The sequence below is a fragment of the Poromitra crassiceps genome, assembly GCF_964638095.1.
Source record: "Poromitra crassiceps genome assembly, chromosome: 15".
Classification (NCBI taxonomy): Eukaryota; Metazoa; Chordata; class Actinopteri; order Beryciformes; family Melamphaidae; genus Poromitra; species Poromitra crassiceps.
Window position 1 is genome coordinate 34,710,681 of NC_139634.1, and position 20,632 is coordinate 34,731,312.

Consider the following 20,632-nt stretch of genomic DNA (forward strand, 5'->3'; position numbering starts at 1 on the left):
TAGGTATTTAGCTGATGCTTTTCTCCAGTGGGACTTTAAGAGCCAGTGAAGCGGCAAGAATAAGCTGCAATTCCTAGATCTCCCCAACATTTCAAACAGTAGTAATAATAATAACTGTAAGCTCATTGCTGTAGCATTGGTGATATACAATACAAGTTGTAGGGAAGTATAACTCCAGCCATTTTCAACCTACACCCTATTTAACCAACCACCTTCCATCATACCGATCGACTAAGTCTCATCCAAATCTCTTCACTGTAGAGCCACTTAAGCTAATTGCTGTATTAACAACATATTAACACTCACTCTGTAAAGAGACATCATGTATATATTTAATTTTCACCAGACAACTCCTAAAGCAATGGCCAAGGTAGCATCAAAACTCTGAAGAAACCTGAGGAAAAGCATGGCTTTACATCCAAGTTTTCATTGACATCTCTTTACTAACGTGATGCGTTACAAAACAAGAAGTTCATGTTTTGAAAAGACACACTGTGCTGCTTTTGAGGTTGACCTTCAGGTATCCACCGCTGTATTGGAGAGATCCATGCATCCTGGAAAAATAACACCTAAGGCCATGTCTACATGAGGCCGTACTGTATATTGCACTTGGTTTGCAGCTCTGTAGTGAAGCGACTGGTCAGGATTGCTTGATATCATGGACAACAATGGGAGAAGAGGGTCCAGTGCGCCTTTATGAATGTGTTGTGTCATCTCTGCCCTGCCTCCTGCTGAAACGGCATTATTAAAAGAGCAGACCACGGGCAGATTGAATCCACTCCACTTTGTTTTATGGTCTCCTGGAGCAGCAGCAGCAGCAGGAGCTACTGGGGGCTGCAGCCGCAGCACAAAAGCTTTGTGAGAGCTGCCCTCAGCTCCCCCACTGCTACAGAGGGGATCCAGGAGTCTACTTTAGTTTGATGCTCTTTGACTTTCTGTCTTCGCTGGAACGTAGCCCGCTTTATTAGAAATTCCACAGCAATATCCATAGCAGCGCAGACACTAAAGTGTCCCGAGAGCGACCTCAGCGCTTCTTCTTCTTATGAAATCTCCCCAGATACCAGGCGCAGACGCACTTCTAATGAACCAATTACAGGCAGGAGAGGGATGAGGAGCAGAGCCGGGGCCCAGGGGCTGCTTTTTACCCCTCCAGAGGCTCCCAAAGCTGACAGCCAGGCACATGGGGGGGGGGGGGGGGGGGTGGGGGACGGGGGGGGTGACAGGTGCTTTCAGGCAGGAAAATATGGGTGGTATTTATTTCCCAAGAAGTGGTTAGATTGGATTAAAAGGGGTAAAAGGCACCCAGAGAGCAATAAGCTGGTTGAGGATGAGAGAGTCTAAACGGACTCAGATGGGACAACAGGACGTCCAGTTCAGTGCTGGTATAGATAATAGACTACATGCAGTATATCGCTGTAAGTGGCAATTCATGAGTTCCAAGCGAGCTGCCCGACTGACTTACTTGCTTTGAACATCTATTTAGCCTATGGTTATTATAGCCTTATAGCCGGCCAGCAAATTCATCCAATTTAATTAAAGTCCAGCTGAAATGGGATTCCCAGGGTCTGCGATTCTTTAGCATGACGTATTCCGATTGAAACAGGGTAGAGAGGCGGGACATAGCGTGCGGAGGAGCTTGATTTGACCATTTGAAAGTGGGCGTGTCTGGGATTAGGGACTGGACTTGACTGACTGTATGTGAGCAGGCGAGTGATCTGTGCCTCGGAGCAGCGCGAGAGAGCAGTCCGCATTCCGCACTGCAAAATCATGTATTATACCTGACAAATCTGAAGCCTATACACACACACACACACACACACACACACACACACACACACACACACACACACACACACACACACACACACACACACACACACACATTCATTACCACCTCAGTCTTATGTCACCTCAGTTACAGATTACCGTAGTTGCTGCACTCCAACGTCTTGCAGACTTACTGACTCTCTGTGAAATCAGTGTGAGAATATTATGCAAAGAGAGACACTCAACTTGTTGTGAGTCAGAATGATGAGGCATTTGCTGTCTTACTGAAGTAATTGCAACACCCACCTCTATTCATTCTCATGACAGGTCAGGGTGGGAGCCCCCTGTGGGTGGGAGGCTTTCACACAGTTTCCTCTAAATAACACGCATCCCAATCAAAGTATAGCGTGACGTCGTGAAAACAGAGGATTATGAGATGTCACACGCCGTAGCTCACCCCTCATAATTACATAAAGAATTTGTTTTTGCATCCGGCAAATAAATGGATAGCACTTTAAAATAATTAATAATTAATTGAATGATGAATAAACGGATTGCCTCCTGTTCTTCTGCTTTTGATGGATGCTTGACTGAAGGACAGTTTCTGGCTTCTGCTCTTCTCTACCATGCAACCTGTTAAAGCCCTGTTGTAGAATTTCTTAGTTTTATTTATTTATTTATTTATTTATTTATTTATTTATTTATTTATTTATTTATTTATTTATTTATTTATTTATCTGAGGGACAATGCACATTAACGAACATTACTGTAAATGCTCCAGTGTTAGCCAGATGGCAAATTTTCCACTGCTCTCCCTTGGAACTCTTAGAATTTAGTTAGAATTGCCAGTGCCTCACACACACTGACAGGAGCATTAGCCCTAACATCAGTTACGGTTAATCAGCTCTCCCCAAGATTTCAATAAACCTTTATGGCATATTATTACAATACAACAATACTGGTGTTGACAGTGTTGACAGTAATAGAAGATGCCAAACCATTCAAAACAATAAGCATTTTGCTTTTAGGAGCATTGTGCCAGCGTGCGGCGCTGTTCCAAAACGTGTCAACGTGTCATTGCCTGGGAAACGCACATCCCATAATACAACTGTTCACATCGCATCCTATAATAGTATGATGATACTTGGGATGCCATTGCGAACATAGATGCGAACAGGTTAGCTAAAAGTTTAGCATCACCAGCGAGGGCCCCCACCGTTGCGGTCGGGGTACATTTCGAAAGTTTTTCTAGGGGAAACACTGCTTACATACATGTCTTTTATGGTGGGAGGAAACCGGAGCACCCGGAGAAAACCCACACGAACACAGGGAGAACATGCAAACTCCACACAGAAAGGACCTGGGACGGACTGGGGTTTGAACCCGGGACCTTCTTGCTGTGAGGCTGGCACTGGCAGCAGGACTAACAACCACTGAGTGAGAACCATTGAGAAAGTAGTCCGATGGTTTTAACTCACCCGTGATAAAGACAGATCAGCTGAGGAAGCAGTGACCTGGATGTTGAAAAGCAGCCGTGGGAAGCGACAGACCGGTGGCGCGCTGTGTTGGCAGCCTCGAGGTTTGAACCGTGCGTCTGTGGTCAGAGAGGGACGCGGTCACATCCTGCAGGGGCTGTGGAAATCGTTAAGTGTGTGATACCCTGTCGGTGCCTAACCGTTTCATGTGAGCATGGAATGAGACAACAGAATCTGTGCGATGTTAGTGAGGATTTTAAAAGTCTTGTCGCAGACTCTTCTTCATGTCTTCTGACGAGACATCAAAACTTGATATTTGAGTGCAGCAGTAGTTTAGCACAGTATTACCTTGGGTTGTGTAGCTTCCTGTCGCCTCACAGCAAGAAGGTCCTGGGTTCGATTCCCGCCTGGGATGCTGCGGGCGCTGAGGGTGTGCGCCCATTCCCATGTCCTCGGTGCCTACGGCCCAGGTGGGGTCGTCAAAAAGGGCCTTTCTGTGTGGGGTTTGCATGTTCTCCCCGTGCTCCCCTGGTGTTTCCTCCAGAAACAAACATGCAAAAAAAAAGTGTCACACCAAAATTGGAGGAGAAAAACCCTAGAGGAAACGTATAACGATGTAACTAAGAAAATAATGTGTTTATCAATAATTGTAAATAGCCGAAAAAAGGTGGAGACAGGACTTTGACAAAGTTGATTCTGCCAATATGTAAAAAAAAATTGTTTTGTTTTGTTTGTAGATTTGTTTTCTCTCTCATCACATAACATGATGGATACCAATGATACCAATGGAACCCCCTCTGGGGTGCGGACCCCCAGGTTGAGAAGCACTGGTGTAGTGAACATGCATGATAGCACCAGGACTTCTGCAGTGGCCACATCTCCATGTGAAGTCCAGCCCATGCGTGTTTGTTCATAATATACCTATGTATTAACTCGTGCATGCTCTCATGCTCTGCACAGTACTGTGCCTGCCAGCCATTGTAAGGCAGACACTTTAGCATCATTAAAAGAAGAGCAGGAGCTATTTCTGTATTTCAGTCTCTACAAATCAGCTGTGATTCCACATAACCCCCACATGGATTCATAATGATAAGATGACAGTTAGAAAATCCCTCTCTTTGTCGCAGCCGGGCAGAAGACCCCTGCCTCATGCTGTTACCCAGCCTGCATTGCGGCGGTCTATTTCAGTCCGAGTGTCTAACACTATTAGCACAAAGGGCCGCTACAATATGGTCTTATGCAATGCTATTCATAAGTAATAATAATAATAGGCAGGCAATCACAGCGAGCTGAGCGTTCTCTGCCCACGACTGGGAATCATACAGCATACAGTAGCCTAGTATAGATTTGAAGAGTTTTGTCCGAAAATGAGATCTCCGTTATTCCAGAAAAGACACATACTCCAAAAATACTACCACACTTCAAACATTATTATGTTTGTTTGTTTGTTTGTTTGTTTGTTTTTTATAGGTAATTATAGGTAAGACCTTGGTTGACAAAATAGTGCCGACTCAAACCTCTGTCATACAAAAGCAAATAGCAGAAATTGTGGGTGTGAGAAAAGTACTGTACAGTTAAGTCCTGGTACAGAGGGCATTTGTATCATTTAATATGGATATCATTTCAGCAGGTATAACATCTAAACTTCAGGTCATTTAATTTCTTCATCCTGAAAACAGCCCTTAGTATTTGGAATCAATTCTTAATTTCCGTTTCATAGTTATGGCTAAAAAAACAATCATCATCTCACAGCGTCAATCCCACAACTGGATCAGCAGCAGCAAAACATAGTCAGTTGTTCCTTATTGGCTCAAGGCCGATCTGCCCAGCAAGTGTTGTGGAAAGTCAGAATTAGTCTCAGCTCTAATTTATATAACAAGTAACACTAGCATCATGTTCTGATGAATTAATTAATGAACAAAGTGACCCAATTAATGTCTGGAAACACATTTTCACCACTGGTCCAGTTTTTACTGGAGCACAGAGCACTGACAGGACAGCAGCAGAACAATCACACACACACACACACACACACACACACACACACACACACACAAATCAGTGTTGGGTAGTAACAGAATACTTTTAATGGCATTCTAAATACAGGATTACTTTTGGGAATATTTTTAGGCACGACACATGCTTGCTTTTAGCTATGTGTTCACATGTGTATATCCTGCGTCTGTTTATGGACACGCTATGGACATGGACACGCTATGGACATGGACACGCTATGGACATGGACACGCTATGGACATGGACACGCTATGGACATGGACACGCTATGGACATGGACACGCTATGGACATGCTAATTTGGCTCGCCACATCTTTTCTTTTGCATGATGGCCGTCTTCGGCTGCTGCTTCTCTCAGGGTCAGACTCAGCAGCAGGGCAGACTGCCAAATTCTGCACAAAAAATTGCACAAATATCGCACATGGCTACAAGTACAAATATCATGATATTCAATATTATTGAATATATCGGCCCAGGCCTATTTACAAATGAACGCTACAGGTATAGTATGCTCTGAACGGACGCAGTATACACAAGGCAGCCATCGTGCGCACACAGACACAGTTAAAAGCAAAAAGTACATCTCTGTCCTTGAAGTTATTGCAAGAAACTCAGAAAGCCATTTAAATAGTGTCAGCTGTTCCCTCTTTTTCTCTGACACACATTCACAATACTCTCTCACACACACAAACACAAGGAGCACAGTCTGTCACTTACTCTCTCTCCCCCTCGTATACACATACACACGTGTGCACACACACACACACACACACACATACACACACACACACCGACAAACACACATTCTCTCCATCCCACACACCACACACTCCGTTATCAGCTTCCACGGGGATCCATCACATGCAGGGCTATTTTTAGGGCATTCGTTAATACCGTGACGAGCGTTAACTTCAATCTGTCACAAAGGAATCCACAATGACGGGTATATAGATGTCACCATCTGAATAAATGTCAGGTTTTTGGGAAGCCCTCTAGGCGGTGAATACAGCTCCAGTGTGGGGGATACGTTTTTACAGCTAAATATAACATGAAACTTTATTGATGATGGGGAAATTGGGTCGTTACAGCAGCAAAAGTTATAGGATTCAGCAGGGAAAGGGGAAATAAAAACACAGAAACACATTGAATGTTAAAATAAGCAGTAGAAATAAAGGTATACATTAATTACACAATACAGTAAAAGCAAAATATAGACTATAGGCAATTGTTTTTTGTAAACATGTCGAGAGAGTGTAACCGTTGGAAAGAGTATTATTTCCCCCAAAAAGGGGTAGTTTGGATTTTTTGATGTGGGTTTGTATGAGGTACTTGCCCCCACATGCAGTCAAATGCAGCCAGTCCGGTACCGGTGTGAAGAAATGGAGACCGGCCGCGTCCTGTGTTATGCCGAGTTGTGCATCCCCGCCGAGAATTGCATTCCTACCTCACGGGAGCATATTGTAATGATTTATACGGAAACCTAACTGTTTAAAAAGGATATGAACAGGGTGAACAGGGTTACGAGCAAAAGACTTAAAAAAAAAAAGAATTGAAATAAATGCACCTGGCATAATCCAAGTATCCATCATCCCTGAGATGCCAAGTTGACTTGAAAAGATGTCATCTAGCTGAAATCTTCACTGTAACCAGCTGGATGATGTAGCAATGTGGGGTGCTGCACCACCTGGCTACAGTGCATATTTCAGCTAGGTGTAGATGACATATGTTCAAGTAACTTGGCATCTCAGGGATGGTGGAGACTTGGATTACAAGCAGGCACTTTAATGTCCTTTCAAATCTTTAATCGTACGATTAAAATGTTGAAAGGACATTTAGAGTGCTGGCCTGTTCCTTTTTTACTCATGTTTATTTTGGACTTGCACTTGAGTTGAACGTTTGGTTTGTGTGCTCCCTATTCATGAGTTTGGACGAGACTTAGATTACGCCAGGTGTAGTATGGAGCATTTATTTTTTAATTTGACATCTTTGCTTGTGACCCTGTTCACACTCAGCAGACAGCTCTACTTGCTCCAAATTGGGACCGTGCTGGCTGCATTCTGCTGCATGTAGTAAGTACACTGACTGTCGGCAAGTACCTCAACACAACCCCACATCAAAAAATCCGAACTATCCCTTTAAAGCTTTCAGCTATTCATTTAATACACACATACTTGTATTTATTTTCATGTCTTCTCCTCAACATTTACACACATTTAGTCTCACAGAAATCCTAATCTATAATATAATGTCCTGAATCTCTGACTCAAGAACTCTTAATTTATTCTACAACACCGTATTATCTTGAATATGACTGTTGAGAAAGAAAGGCGCTTTTATATTTGTTACAAGATGTTTATTTCTTTTAGTACATCGGTCCTTGTTTTTTTTTTTGTTTTTTTGGGTAAATAAAGTTTTTATTTAATCACACACACAGACAGTATAATCACTTTCACTTATAAAACATTCCCAGGCCTCTGATAGCTGAACAAAAGAAGAAGTAATAATAGTGACATCACAGTCAGGGCCGTAACCAGGGTTCCGAAATAGGGGAGGTCCAGCAAGGGGAGGCGCATTCGGTGGCGCCCGCAAGGGCGCCGCCGAAAAAATTTGAGGGTTTTTTTTCCCCTTTTTTAGCCATATTTAGAGTAATATATCATTTTAAATCAACATTAGGATTATACTGTTGTGATGTCATTATTCAGTATATTCTCTTTCATGTCACCACCTGCTCAGCTCTCCTGTCAACATAATTGTAACTAACAAACACAAACTGTTTTAGCCAAATTCATATCAAAATTACACCTACAAACACAGGTACACAACCCAAGCCGTACACAACACACAAAGTCATCATCGATAATAAAAAAAACATACAGAGGGACATTTATTTATTCCTGATAGGAACGATTGAAAAATAAAATAAAATATATTATGTTGTTTTTAACTTTACACCACCTCTTTTTGTTACTTATTGGGTCATGAAATTGAAACCATGCATATAGCCACCTGCATACCTGACTTCGGGAGCTTGGCAATTGGCATCATGCATGATTAGCCAGTAGCATCCCAACGTGTCACACAGGTAACATTACTTAAGAGACAGACTAGACACTTACTTTCTTGGTTGTTGCTAAAAAATCTGTCAGTGTCACTCACTGTCTGTCGTTCACTCGCTCACTGTCTCGCAGCTCGCTCACCTTCAATTATCTCGCCAGGCAGACAGACAGTCATCACTCACCACCATGCTGCTGCTCTCTCGGAATCAAGTTACCGCGGACGCGGCGTCAGATGACTTCCTGCCTGACCTGCCTTTCGTTTCAAAATAAAAGCGATCCCGTGTTTTTCATGCTTTTCCATGCAGATTGTTTTATAATTTTTTTTTTTTTTTCCCCTCTGAAATATTAGGGGAGGTCCGGACCTCCCCGTCCTCATAGCTAGTTACGGCCATGATCACAGTGTCCCAGCCGTGCTATATGCAAAAAAGCGGTCCAATGCCCTCTTGAAATCCTCACCTTTATCACCATTTCCCAATACCTGTATATTCTAGTACTTTTCCCCAGAACGGGTAAACCAGTTGACACTCCCAGATTGCATGTAAAAATGTTCCTGTTTCTGTCTAACATTTCCAACATAAATTAGTGGTCATCAAGCCCATCCTGAGGAGCTTATAAAGGAGTGTAATAAAACCGATGTATTAACTTATACTGAGTGAATTGCCCCCTCGCCTCCTTTATATATTTCCCTGTGTTAGCTAGTATTTGTAACCACTCTTCATCACTCATCACACCCTAGGTCCCTCTGCCAGATGATTCTCAGATTTTTACAGATATCGTTTTGTAATCCGTTCAAGGATTTGTAAAATATAGAAGCTCTGTGCGCTATACAAGGCATACATCGGTGCTGGTTGAAGTCATGACATGCACCTGTGATGCCTCCACCACGCCTGTATCAGGCTTCTCGGCTAGTGGCTACTTGACATTAGACAGCTGATATCATAGCATGCGCGATTATACGTTGGTGCACTGGCTGCACGTGCAACCCCTAGTGGCCAGATGATTTTTTTTTTTACATAAACGATTTAAACCAAATCTAATCGAATATATTATATATATCATGTGTTGCAGATATCTATGTCGTTGTATTCGACATTTGTGACGAAGGACTATTGACAGCCCATTTCCCCCCTTCCTCTGCTGCCGCAGGAGACCAGAAGCCAGCAGAGCAGGAAAAACTTAACGTGAAAAAGTGCGCTGCTGGTCAGAGAGGTTTTCTAATGTTTACCGAGTGGATTCAATTGATATTTTGTTGATCCAGTTGCTGGGGTTTTTTGTTCTAAGTTGCTGTGCGTCCAAGAAACAAGTGAGTGTTTAATGTTTGTTGTTGTTTTTGTGGAATTATGTTTGTATTGTGTTCTACATGCGGTGGATTCGTCCGCCATGTGGCTCCTTGTTGATGCTGGGTTGCCGTTCACTGGTAGTGTCTTGATTTGACAGTTATTGATGTTTCTTTGTATTGTACGAGTGCCAGTGCTAGATTGATGTTGAGTTGAATGAGTAATGTATATTTGGTTTACTGTATACATTTAGGGCATTTGCTGTAACAACAAGTATAATGCAGATTGTAACTGCTATTTTCATTTGGTTTCAGAACCACACACATACCTACCAAGTAAACCCTGGCCTGAACATTCAACATCTTGAGTGTGCGTCTTTACTGATGCCCCCTGGTGGTCACAAACTTTAAGAACTTTATACAGTCCTAGCATTCATCAAAACAAGGATATTAATGTGATGTGTGTAGTTCTTCATATCTACTAGCCTCTTCATTTTGCTCTCAGAGTGCCCCAGATGAATGCATTTTATTTTTAAATTTACAAAATGTCTTTCTCTGGAGACCCCCCTATCGGAGTAATATTGACTTCTGGGTGGTGCAACCCCTGTTGGGAAGGTCTAGAATCGCCTATGTATCATAGTATTGTACAGCAGGAGCAATCTTGTCTGTCTTTCCCTCTGTCTACATTTCGACATTTTGTGCCGAACTGCTTTCCAAAATGTTCCAGCTTCTCGGCCGTTTCATCATCATGATCATCTTCCTTCATGGGACAAATGTGAAAGTCAGACCATTAAAGAAACAAGACACAGTGTAATAACGGGCTGCTTTCCCTGTGCAATCTTTAGCTATGGATAGAGCGAGTTGCTCACGGTGTGGCCACCAGGTCGAGCCGTCTAGAACAGGGTTTGACCGTATGTCTGTGACATCATCAGTCATTTATGACATCACTAGTAGGGCTCCCGGCACCCAAAGGTCGCTGGTGAAAAATTTGTGACCGTTTGAAGCCAGATTTAGAAGAATATCTACTTTTAAATTAACGATTAGATGGTTGTTGTGACAGAGCGTCTGGTTCTCAAAATATAATCAAACTCGTGTCTAGTCAAATCAAACTCGTCACATCAACACAGTATGTCTTTGCACAGAAATCGTCAAACCAGAAGATAAACATAACGGGCACACACACACACACACACACACACTCACACCCACACGTGAGAACAGAGGGAAACTAGAGAATTCGAGAGCAGGAGCGATACGTAGCTCCCTGATCAGACTAGCAGCAAAATGGCAGAGAGAGCCTCGTGTACCTGAAACGCCCATCATATATTATCATAAGCCACTCCCACTTCCTGTTTGACTCTCTGGGCAAAGACGTAGATTACAATATCATAATTAAACAAAGGGGTCCCTGACAAACACATGTCAATTTACATATCACTCTGTGACAGTTGTGATGTCATTATTCTGACTGAATAATGACATCACAACCATCTAATCGTGAGGCTTGAGCCACTAGCCAAAATGCTTTTCTTAAAATAAACCAGAATATGAGTGCACGTCCGCATCGCGATGCATCTTATAATCGATTATTTTTGACACCCCTAGTACACATATCATGTTTGTCACTGTAAAAGATAACTTTGCAAGTCAATAAAGTTACAGTTTGTGGTACAACTGTGGCACTATAAGTTATAAATCAGAAAGACGTCTCTCCCGCCAGTCCATGTTGTTGATGGTGTGACGTATACTGTATTGTGCGACACGAGAGCTGTAGTCAATTGACAAAACTAAACCTCACGTTTCAGTTTCAGGACAAACTACGACTTTCTTGACATGCATAGTTATCTTTTAAATTGACAAAGTTTACATGTGTACCCCGTGGCACAATTCAACAAAAAAAGTAATGAAATCGGACCGTTTCAATGGTCTTCTGACTGATGGGAGCCAGCAGCTTGAAAATTCCTGCTCAGTTGACACTGTACATACATGTCCAAAACACTAAAATGTACACACATCCAGCTTAAAGAGCACTTCCCTATGATAGATGGACTATGCAGCTACATGTATCCAGTGAGTTTGATTTGCAACGATTGACTTTTGATTTTTAATATTTATCTGAAATCGGACCATTTCAATGGTCTTCTGACTGATGGGAACCAGCAGCTTGAAAATTCCTGCTCAGTTGACACTGTACATACATGTCCAAAAACACTAAAATGTACACACATCCAGCTTAAAGAGCACTTCCCTATGATAGAGGGACTATGCAGCTACATGTATCCAGTGAGTTTGATTTGCAACGATTGATTTTTGATTTTTAATATTTATTTGAAATGGGCCCGTTTTAATGGCCTTCCGGTGGTCTGCGAGAGTACAACAAGCATGGATTTAGAATTATTTGCACACATCTGGCAAGTACCTACTTCTCACAAGACCACATTATCCATGCATTTGCATAATGGGTCACCTAGCCTATAGCTTGATAATCTTTTCTCTTGGTGGCCTAGAGGCCATAATCAGGTGAGAGGTACCCTCTATTGACCAGTGTGAGCTAGAAACACACCCTGTGCCAAGCATTTCAAGAAATAACATACCGTCTCCTTTGTAGGTCTATTTTCATTCAAACATTAAACTAGAGGTTCATCTTAGTGTTCTTATGTTCATTATGTTGGACATAGTTAGATTTCTTCTTCAATTTTTATGGTTTTATGGTTTATGGCTTTTACTTTGAAGGCAAAATCACTAAACCCGAGTGAAATTCCTGCTGGCCGGAAGTGAAATTCCTGCTCATTTGACGCTGGTATTGTTTACCACTGCCTTGGATGCGTTATTTCGAATCACACATAGCTTACGCAAAAACCACGCCCTGTGCCCGCCTACGCAGCAGTCAAGTGCCGGGGTTTGGCCAGGTGCTCTTGCTCATGTTGGGCTCCTTTACAGGGACACATTCCTGTGAGAAGCAACAACACCAAGCGAGGCTGCAGCGAGGCTGCAATAAGGATATCGAAAGACAAAATCCTACATCGCACCAAAGCATACAATGTAGTTTAATGTTATTTGACTTTCTGACCACCCGCCTCAGTGCTTATTATGAGGCCAGAATAACAGATGCTGCCCTTGGCCATTGGGAAGGCTAACCCTTTACGTTTGGTTTTATTTATTGTGTATGATTCAACTTTTTAGCTATGATTTTATATTATTGCATGTTTTTGTAGATTGTTGGGACTTCACTGGCCTGGAACAAATGGCTGGCCTGGAGGGGGGAGCTAGGCCTATGTGCTGTAGCCTATTGTATTTTTAATTTTATATTTTTTATATTTTTTATTTGCAGGTCAGCTGAGCTCTGTTATTGAAGCTTTGGCTAAAGGCCTGAATTTTACAATGATGTTTTGAAATATATGTTTAAAAATCGATTGTGTGTTAAAAGCTTGTGTTTTCATTGGCGTTATTGCAGTAATTTATTTTCAATGTCTGCTATCAAGAGCAATTTGCTTAAAAAAATCGCTGGGCTGGGCACAGTGTTTGTGGTGTGTGGGAAATGTTTGTTTGAAAAGCTTGTGTGTTTTCATTAGCGTTAATACACTAATAATTCATTTCAATGTCCGCTATCAAGAGCAATTCAGTTGGTTCATGAAATCGCTGGGCTGCGTGCCCTGCAGTGGTTGTGGCGTGGGAGATTCCAGCTGTCAAAAGAAGACAAAAGACTTGCTCCTGGCCAATCCCGGCGCTTGACTGCTGCGTAGGCGGGCACAGGGCGTGGTTTTTGCATAACCTATAGAGACAGTCTGCATGTCTGGGAACGCCCACAAAATGTGAAACGGCTGGCGCGCGAGTGGGGTAAAACCGACCATATATCTCATGGGCTGACTCACCAAAAGATGGTGCTGCGGCTCTAAACTACAGGTTTGGGGGTTCTAGAGCAGAACACAAGACGTCTGCTCAGATGTGCGCTTACTGCGGTGGTTAAATCCCCGATCGTGTCTGCCTGGGCTGGGCTATCAACTAAATTCTAACTTTTTTGAATGGATAGAACGGGGGTTTTTACCCCACCCTGACCACGCCCCCACCCTGGCTGAGCCAGCTAAACCAGCGTCTATGACGAGACGTGGCCTCAACCTATGTGCGATTCGAAATAACGCACCTTGGATCCTTTTGGGGTCCTTTGCAATCCCACAATAGGCGGCTAACAATGTGCCTGACGAAAAATAAATGAAGCTTAAAATACGTTCATAGACTAATATTAATTTTCCTCATTAATGATACATAATTTCACCGCGTGCAACCCATCCGCTATTAATCAGAATGTTTATTTTTATGATATCTGCAGTCCGCGCGGTTATAACGGCGGCCCGGGAAGGGAACCCTGCAGTGTTGGTTAAACCCATATCATTACACGTTAATGTTATTAGTTGTTAGCTGTCTAATAACTGATGCTATTAGAATACATGGTTTTGTGACTTGAAGTCTTGAACCTTGAACGCACGTAGGTCAGAGATGCCTGTTTGCCACTTGCCACCTCTGGCCATACACGAATGCAGCATTAAAACTAGGGATGGGGCTGGATTATTTTTTTTTTTTGCAATTCCAGCGCACAGCTGGCCGTAATTTGTATAATAATGTATAATAGTATCCTTCTTTGCCTTGTATATTTTCTTAATTTTGTCTGCTTTTTGCAAGGTATATTTAAAAAAAAAACTTTAATTGGCCAAATCTTTGCCTATACTGTATATTCAAGAAAAATATTGGTATCGGCATAATATCGGTATCGGCAGATATCCAAATTCAGGTATCGGAATCGGATCGGAAGTGAAAAAAGTGGATCGGTGCATCCCTACACACCTGGACCCTTCTTGAACTAACCATCCTTCAAAAAAAAAGCACACAAAAATACTAACTAATGCTACTTATTCCTTCAAGTATTGACAAATGCTGGACCGTCGCCAAGAGACTCATCCTAAGGGAGTGGAAGTCCCCCTCCCCGCCTTCTTTTCAGCTATGGCTGTCAGACATGGTTTCAGTTATACGTATGGAGAGACTCAGGTTCCTGAGGACTAATTCACTTACTGTAGGAAGTTTTCTACCATCTGGGGCCCATTTATGGCCTACTTGAACGAGGTTAGGGGCAACGGGTAACTCACCCAACTGATCTCTCGTTGACTCCTCACACTGGATTCTATATACAGTATCATAGTAGCACCTCACTATGATGTTGTATGTTGATATGTGTATGCTTTTTCTTTCTTTTCCTTTCCTGTGACTGAGCTTGTGTGTCTTTGTTTTTGTTTTGTTTTTGTTCTTGTGTGTCTTTATTGCATATAAAAAATGAAAAATAAAATATATAAAAAAAAAAGTATTGACAAATGCTGCGTATTCCTTTTAAAAGGTCTCAGTTGATGTAGACTGTGTTGCACAGTTAATTTCACTACTGTTGACAAAATGTACTATTGTAAGTCGCTTTGGATAAAAGTGTCTGCTAAATGACGTAATGGAATGGAATCAGCGATGAGGTCATCACACCTCACGCTGATGTTTTTCTTTCTTTCTCTCTTTCTTTCTTTCTCTCTTTCTTTCTCTCTTTCTTTCTTTCTTTCTTTCTTTCGTGGGGACATACAGACGCACGGACAAGCCCTCTTCTAGAGGACTCAGCCTGGTGGCCACACCGTAAACACAAACCAATGAAACTTTATCAAATCTGCATTACCTCATCCTCCTTTGTATACTGCTTTATGTTTTTGTGTAGGTTCGTCCTCTCGCTCCATTCCGCCTCCACCTGAAAGCATAGGAGCGGCGAACACGGAACGGTGTGAATGGTCAGCAAAAATTACAGGGAAACCACCTCACACAGCAAGAAAGGCATAAGTAAAAAAAAAAGTAGCCTATACAATCATGACTGCAACAGGGGCGCCAGGAGGAATGCTCCATGCCTACACTATGAGTAAGTAGGTTAGGCTATTTATGCTCAAACGCTGTTGACATTAGTAGGCAAAATTAACGGATATAATAATAAGCTTCAGAGGACATCTCAGGCGTGCATCTGTCTGTGGCGAGTCGGTCTGAGGATTTTCCCTCTGTTCGTCTCTCCTCAAAACAATCCCAATTGGGGAAACCAGCTCCACAACGGCAATCTGTCTAGCCTGTTGTGCGTTCCCTTAGAAAAACTACTAACGTTATAGTATTCATGTGCATTTATAGTCTACTATTCCCCCGACGACGAGTAATGTTATGCAGACTGCAGCTGTTTGACATGCGGGCGTCCGCTTTCAGAACGGACGCTTGGGACGCATGGGAATAATTTGCTTTACAAAAAACTGGAACCAAAACATAAGAATTAGCCTTGTAGGCTACCTAATACATGATGGTGCCTCTGATCCATAAAGTCGATCAGATGAATATTGATAACATGCTGCATGTGGAGAACACTTTCTGCGTTGTGGGCATATTAAGGTGAGCTCTCATCAGACTCGTCTTTTATCCCCCACACACACAGACATCCCCCCACCCAGACACAGACACCCCCCACACCCACACACACCCCGGGCGTTGCACTGCAGCTGCCCACTGCTCCTAGTTCTAGGAAGGTTCCTAGTAGAGGATGGGTCAAATGCAGAGCATGAATTTCCCCATGGGGATAAATAAAGGATAATTTATAATAGGCCTGCACGATATGAGGAAAATCTGCGATGTGCGATAACATTGTTCAATATAGTGATGACGATACGACTTGCGATAAATAAACAAATATTAAAGTATGCATATTAGCTATACAGTTCCTATGTCTTTCTGCTTTAATAATGCTAACATATACCCCAAACATAGCCTATGCCCACTGAGTAAAGAAATGAAATACACACTGACTCTAGCTGAAACTACACACAGCGTGTTTGGGCTTTGGCAGAGGGGAGGAGCGCACTGTTGCAAGGGAAAGGTGTACGCTGGATTTACAACACAAGACAAAATGATCAGATGCTGAGTGGGAATGCATGACGCATGTAAATAAAACCACTTTTGTTATTCATTGCATTCCAGGCAGTCTTTGCGATGTGTTTATTGCGCATGTTCATATTGCGATGACGATGAAAATACGATTAATTGTGCAGCCCTAATTTATAACCAATAATAATAATAAATAACCATGTTTATGTCACATGTGCAGTCAACAGTGTTGGGCAAGTTACTTTCAAAATGTAATATTGTACATATGATACATATGGGTACAGTAATAAGTTATTTGCCATTCCACATGTTACATAGCCACAGTTACATAGCCTTCCATGCAATGACGAACTATAAACTTCAAAACTAGCAAGCTTGCTATGCACATTATGTTAGTGCGCGTCCAGTAAGGGGCCTTGTGATGGTATTCGCTCATCACAGTCGCCGAGGTTTTATTATGCCTCCGCCGGCGATAGCCAGGCCGGAGGCATTATGGATCTGGGTTGTCCGTCCGTACGTACGATGTTTGTTAACGCGATATCTGAGGAATGCCTTGATGGAATTTCTTCTGATTTTGCTCAAAAATCGACTTGGACGCAAGGATGAACTGATTACATTTTGGTTATCAAAGGTCAAGGTCACTGTGACCTCTCGAATGCCATTTTCAAGCTTGTTAACGCGATATCTCAGGAATGTCTTGATGGAATTTCTTCGAAGGCGGAGGCATAAATCCGCGGTGCGGTCGTTCTAGTTTTTACTTGTTGTTGTTGACATACTGTCCTGCACGCACAGTGCTGCGGTGTCGTTTCTGTTGCGTTAAGGTCTATTACAAAATAGCGATGGTGATGACAGCAATAAAAACCTGCAGCATAGCTGCAGTGCTGTCAACATAGATAAAGTTGAATCATACACTATCAATAAAACCAAAAGTAAAATATATAATTATAAATACTCGTAAAAAACCCACAACAAGAAGGTAAAACACCAATCTACAAAAACATGCAAGAACATAAAAGTAAAATCACACAATCCACATCACAACAAATAAAACCCAAACTAAAATATATAATTATAAATACTCATAAAACCCAAATGGAATAATACATTTAAACATGCAACTGTTGGGATGGTGAATATAAACACTGGCTGATAAACTGTTGGTACTGCAGGCTGGATGAAGTTGGAAGCTGCATAAAACATTTTAAAACCATCTAAAAAGTAAATAAAGTTAACTGTTGCTTCTCAAAGTTGGCTTCACCTCTGAACATGGATTCGACATGGATTCCAAGCTGTGGAACAGGGAAGAGGATTCGTGAGCATGGGCGCCTGGCCAATCCCGGCGCTTGACTGCTGTGTAGGCGGGCACAGGGCGTGGTTTTGGCTTAACCACGGTGGGTTTCGTAATAACGCAGGCGCGAGAGATGGGCAGGCTGGGTTTGGTGACGTCACTGATCAAACTGCGTCAGCGTCACTGATCAAGAGCTCTGCCAATAGAAAGAGAGGGAAATTTGAGTCTACAGCTGGCTTTTTTGCCTTTTTGGTTTGTATGGAACTGCATAGGTATGTGAGAAGAGAAGAGGAATTACTCAGATTTACAGTAAATGTCAGGACTTTGACCTGGATTCATCAAGAACACAGCTAATTTCCAATATATATTGATTTAGAGCAGAAAAAAGTGGAAAAAGTGTTGAGTATCTCTTTAAAACACACACCCCACCCCCCTCACATAGACACCCCCCCACACACAGACACCCCCCCCCCCCATACACACACACACACACACACATCGCTATCGATCTCCACCTGACACACACAGCATCTCTGTTACTATCATTACGAACAAATCAAGCAAGTATGCTCCTTCACATACCTAGGAGTAACAATAGGCCACCTGCTGTCATGGAAAGACCACGTAGAGTCCCTGTGTAAGAAAACAAAGCAAAGACTATACTTTCTTCGCCGATTAAGATCTTTTGGTGCTAGTAAACAGATTCTTCTATTATTTTTTACCTCAGTGATTATGAGTGTTTTACAGTACTGCAGTACCACCTGGTATGGATGCCTGTCTGTTACCTTAAAATCAGAACTACTAAGACAGATGAATATTTGTTCAAAAATTGTTGGTAAACCACTACATAGTCTATATGAGTCTACATACGTCAACAGTGTATTGAGGCTAGCTAGAAATATTGCCTCAAACACTAATCATGTGCTACATGAAGAATATGAACTCCTGCCCTCTGGCAGGAGATACTTAATCCCAACTTTCAAGAAGGTCAGACTAAGAAAGTCCTTTATACATCAGTCGATCCTGAGGCTTAATCAAGAACAGGGCAGAGGGTCAGTGGAGCAGTGACCAGTGCTCTCTGTGTGCTGTATGTGTGTATGTATTTTTGGTTTTGTTCTCTTTGTCATGTGTTTGTGCGTGGGACTGCCGCTGTCTTGCAAGACAAATTTCAGTGTGAACTGACAATAAAGTCAGTATATCTATACCAGCGGTTTTATGGGCTGCGGAACTGTCTACCTGCCCCAGACACTTATATGTACTTCAACTAACTTAATGTAACTAACTATAGGTTGAGGCGATGTCTCGTCATAGACGCTGGGTTAGCTGGCTGGGGGCGGGGTCAGGGTGGGGTAAATCCTCCGGTTCTATCCATTCAGCAAAGTTAGTATTTAGCTGCTAGACCAGCCCAGGCAGACACGATCGGGGATTTAACCCCCGCAGTAAACGCACATCTGAACAGACGTCTATGTACCTGCTCTATATCCCAAATCCTGTAGTGTAGAGCGGCAGCACGATCCTTTGGTGAGTCAGCCCATTGAGATATATGGGCGGTTTTACCCCACTCACGCACCAGCCGTATAACATTTTGTGGGCGTTCCCACACATGCTGACTGTCTCTATCAAAGTCGACCAACAGACCGGGCATTTGGTCGGAGATGTTTGGATCATTTTCTTTTTGGAGAGATCCTTTGATTTGTCTGGGAAGAGAGTTTACTCTGAACAGATTTCAATAAAGTCCATCATAGTGACTACGTTTACATGGACTTGAGTATCCCGGTTATGAGGCTTATCCTGGTTTTGATCATATTCGGGATATGGCGTTTACATGGAAGAGAGAGAAAGCAGGTTACTCATATCCCTGTATACATGATCAGTACTAGTATCCTGGTTACTGATCACTGCATGCTATTTGCGCAGGCGCCTGTGATCATTACAATACAAACCGGGGTCATTATTATTATTTTTTGCTTATATTGGGTGCGTGTGACGTGACGTCATTCACCTTTTTTGGGCCAAGACGTGGGATTCCCTTGGATTCCGTCTTCATGGTGGAGTGTCCCCGTTTGCGCGCAGCGCGCGGCTTTTGCTTTCATTTGAGTCACAACACCTTCGTCCTGTAGTCTGTATACTCAGGGCCGCTGCTGGCCATTTGGGTGCCCTAAGCGTAATTGTTTTGTGGTGCAACTCCCCCCCCCACAAAACTTTCAATAACTGTCAAACGAAAGACTGCAAAATCATTAATTATGAACGATACTAGTGTATCTCCCATTACATTACATGTGGCAAACAAACAATTGTTAGAATTACTGTACATGTCAGCAAACAAGCGATTGTTAAACTGTACATGCAAGCAGGGGCAGACTGGGATCATAATTCAGGCCGGGCATTAGATACCAAGCAGGCCAGGCCGATACGGGCCGACGTGCGTGCCGGCGTCCGAAGGGCGGCGGCGAAAAATTTGGGCTGTTTGAAGCCCAATTTGGGCCGTTTGAAGCCCAATTTGGGCCGTTTGAAGCCAGATTTGGGCTGTTTGAAGCCAGATTTGGGCCATTTGAAGCCCGATTTGGGCCGTTTGAAGCCAGATTTGGGCCAGTTGAAGCCAGATTTGGGCCGGTTGAAGACAGATTTGGGCCGTTTGAAGCCCAATTTGGGCCGTTTGAAGCCCAATTTGGGCCGAGTCCAATTTTACAATGAGATGCACCCACTTTAACCCTGAATAAAGTAATAAAACCACTAGTAAACCAGTAGGCGGCACCTGGCCTGCTGTTCAGTGAGTGGCCTGACTGAGGGCACCAATTTATTTATTTTTTTTTTTTTTTT

The 20,632-nt window shown here is 42.7% G+C and overlaps 1 protein-coding gene and 1 long non-coding RNA gene across 2 annotated transcripts in view; one reads left to right on the forward strand and one right to left on the reverse strand.

The window, feature by feature from the left end:
* The window catches only part of prom1a (prominin 1a), a gene marked incomplete at both ends in the record, with an annotated part of 149,535 nt that overhangs the window by 64,374 nt on the left and 64,529 nt on the right, over positions 1 to 20,632 (forward strand). The gene's annotated exons all lie outside the window — the stretch shown is intronic.
* Positions 10,241 to 18,565, reverse strand: LOC310789861. The gene is made up of 4 exons (XR_014553359.1): positions 18,395 to 18,565; positions 17,783 to 18,008; positions 15,293 to 15,361; positions 10,241 to 10,351 (listed from the first exon to the last, which is right to left on the reverse strand). It is a non-coding gene; the product is annotated as an uncharacterized lncRNA (long non-coding RNA).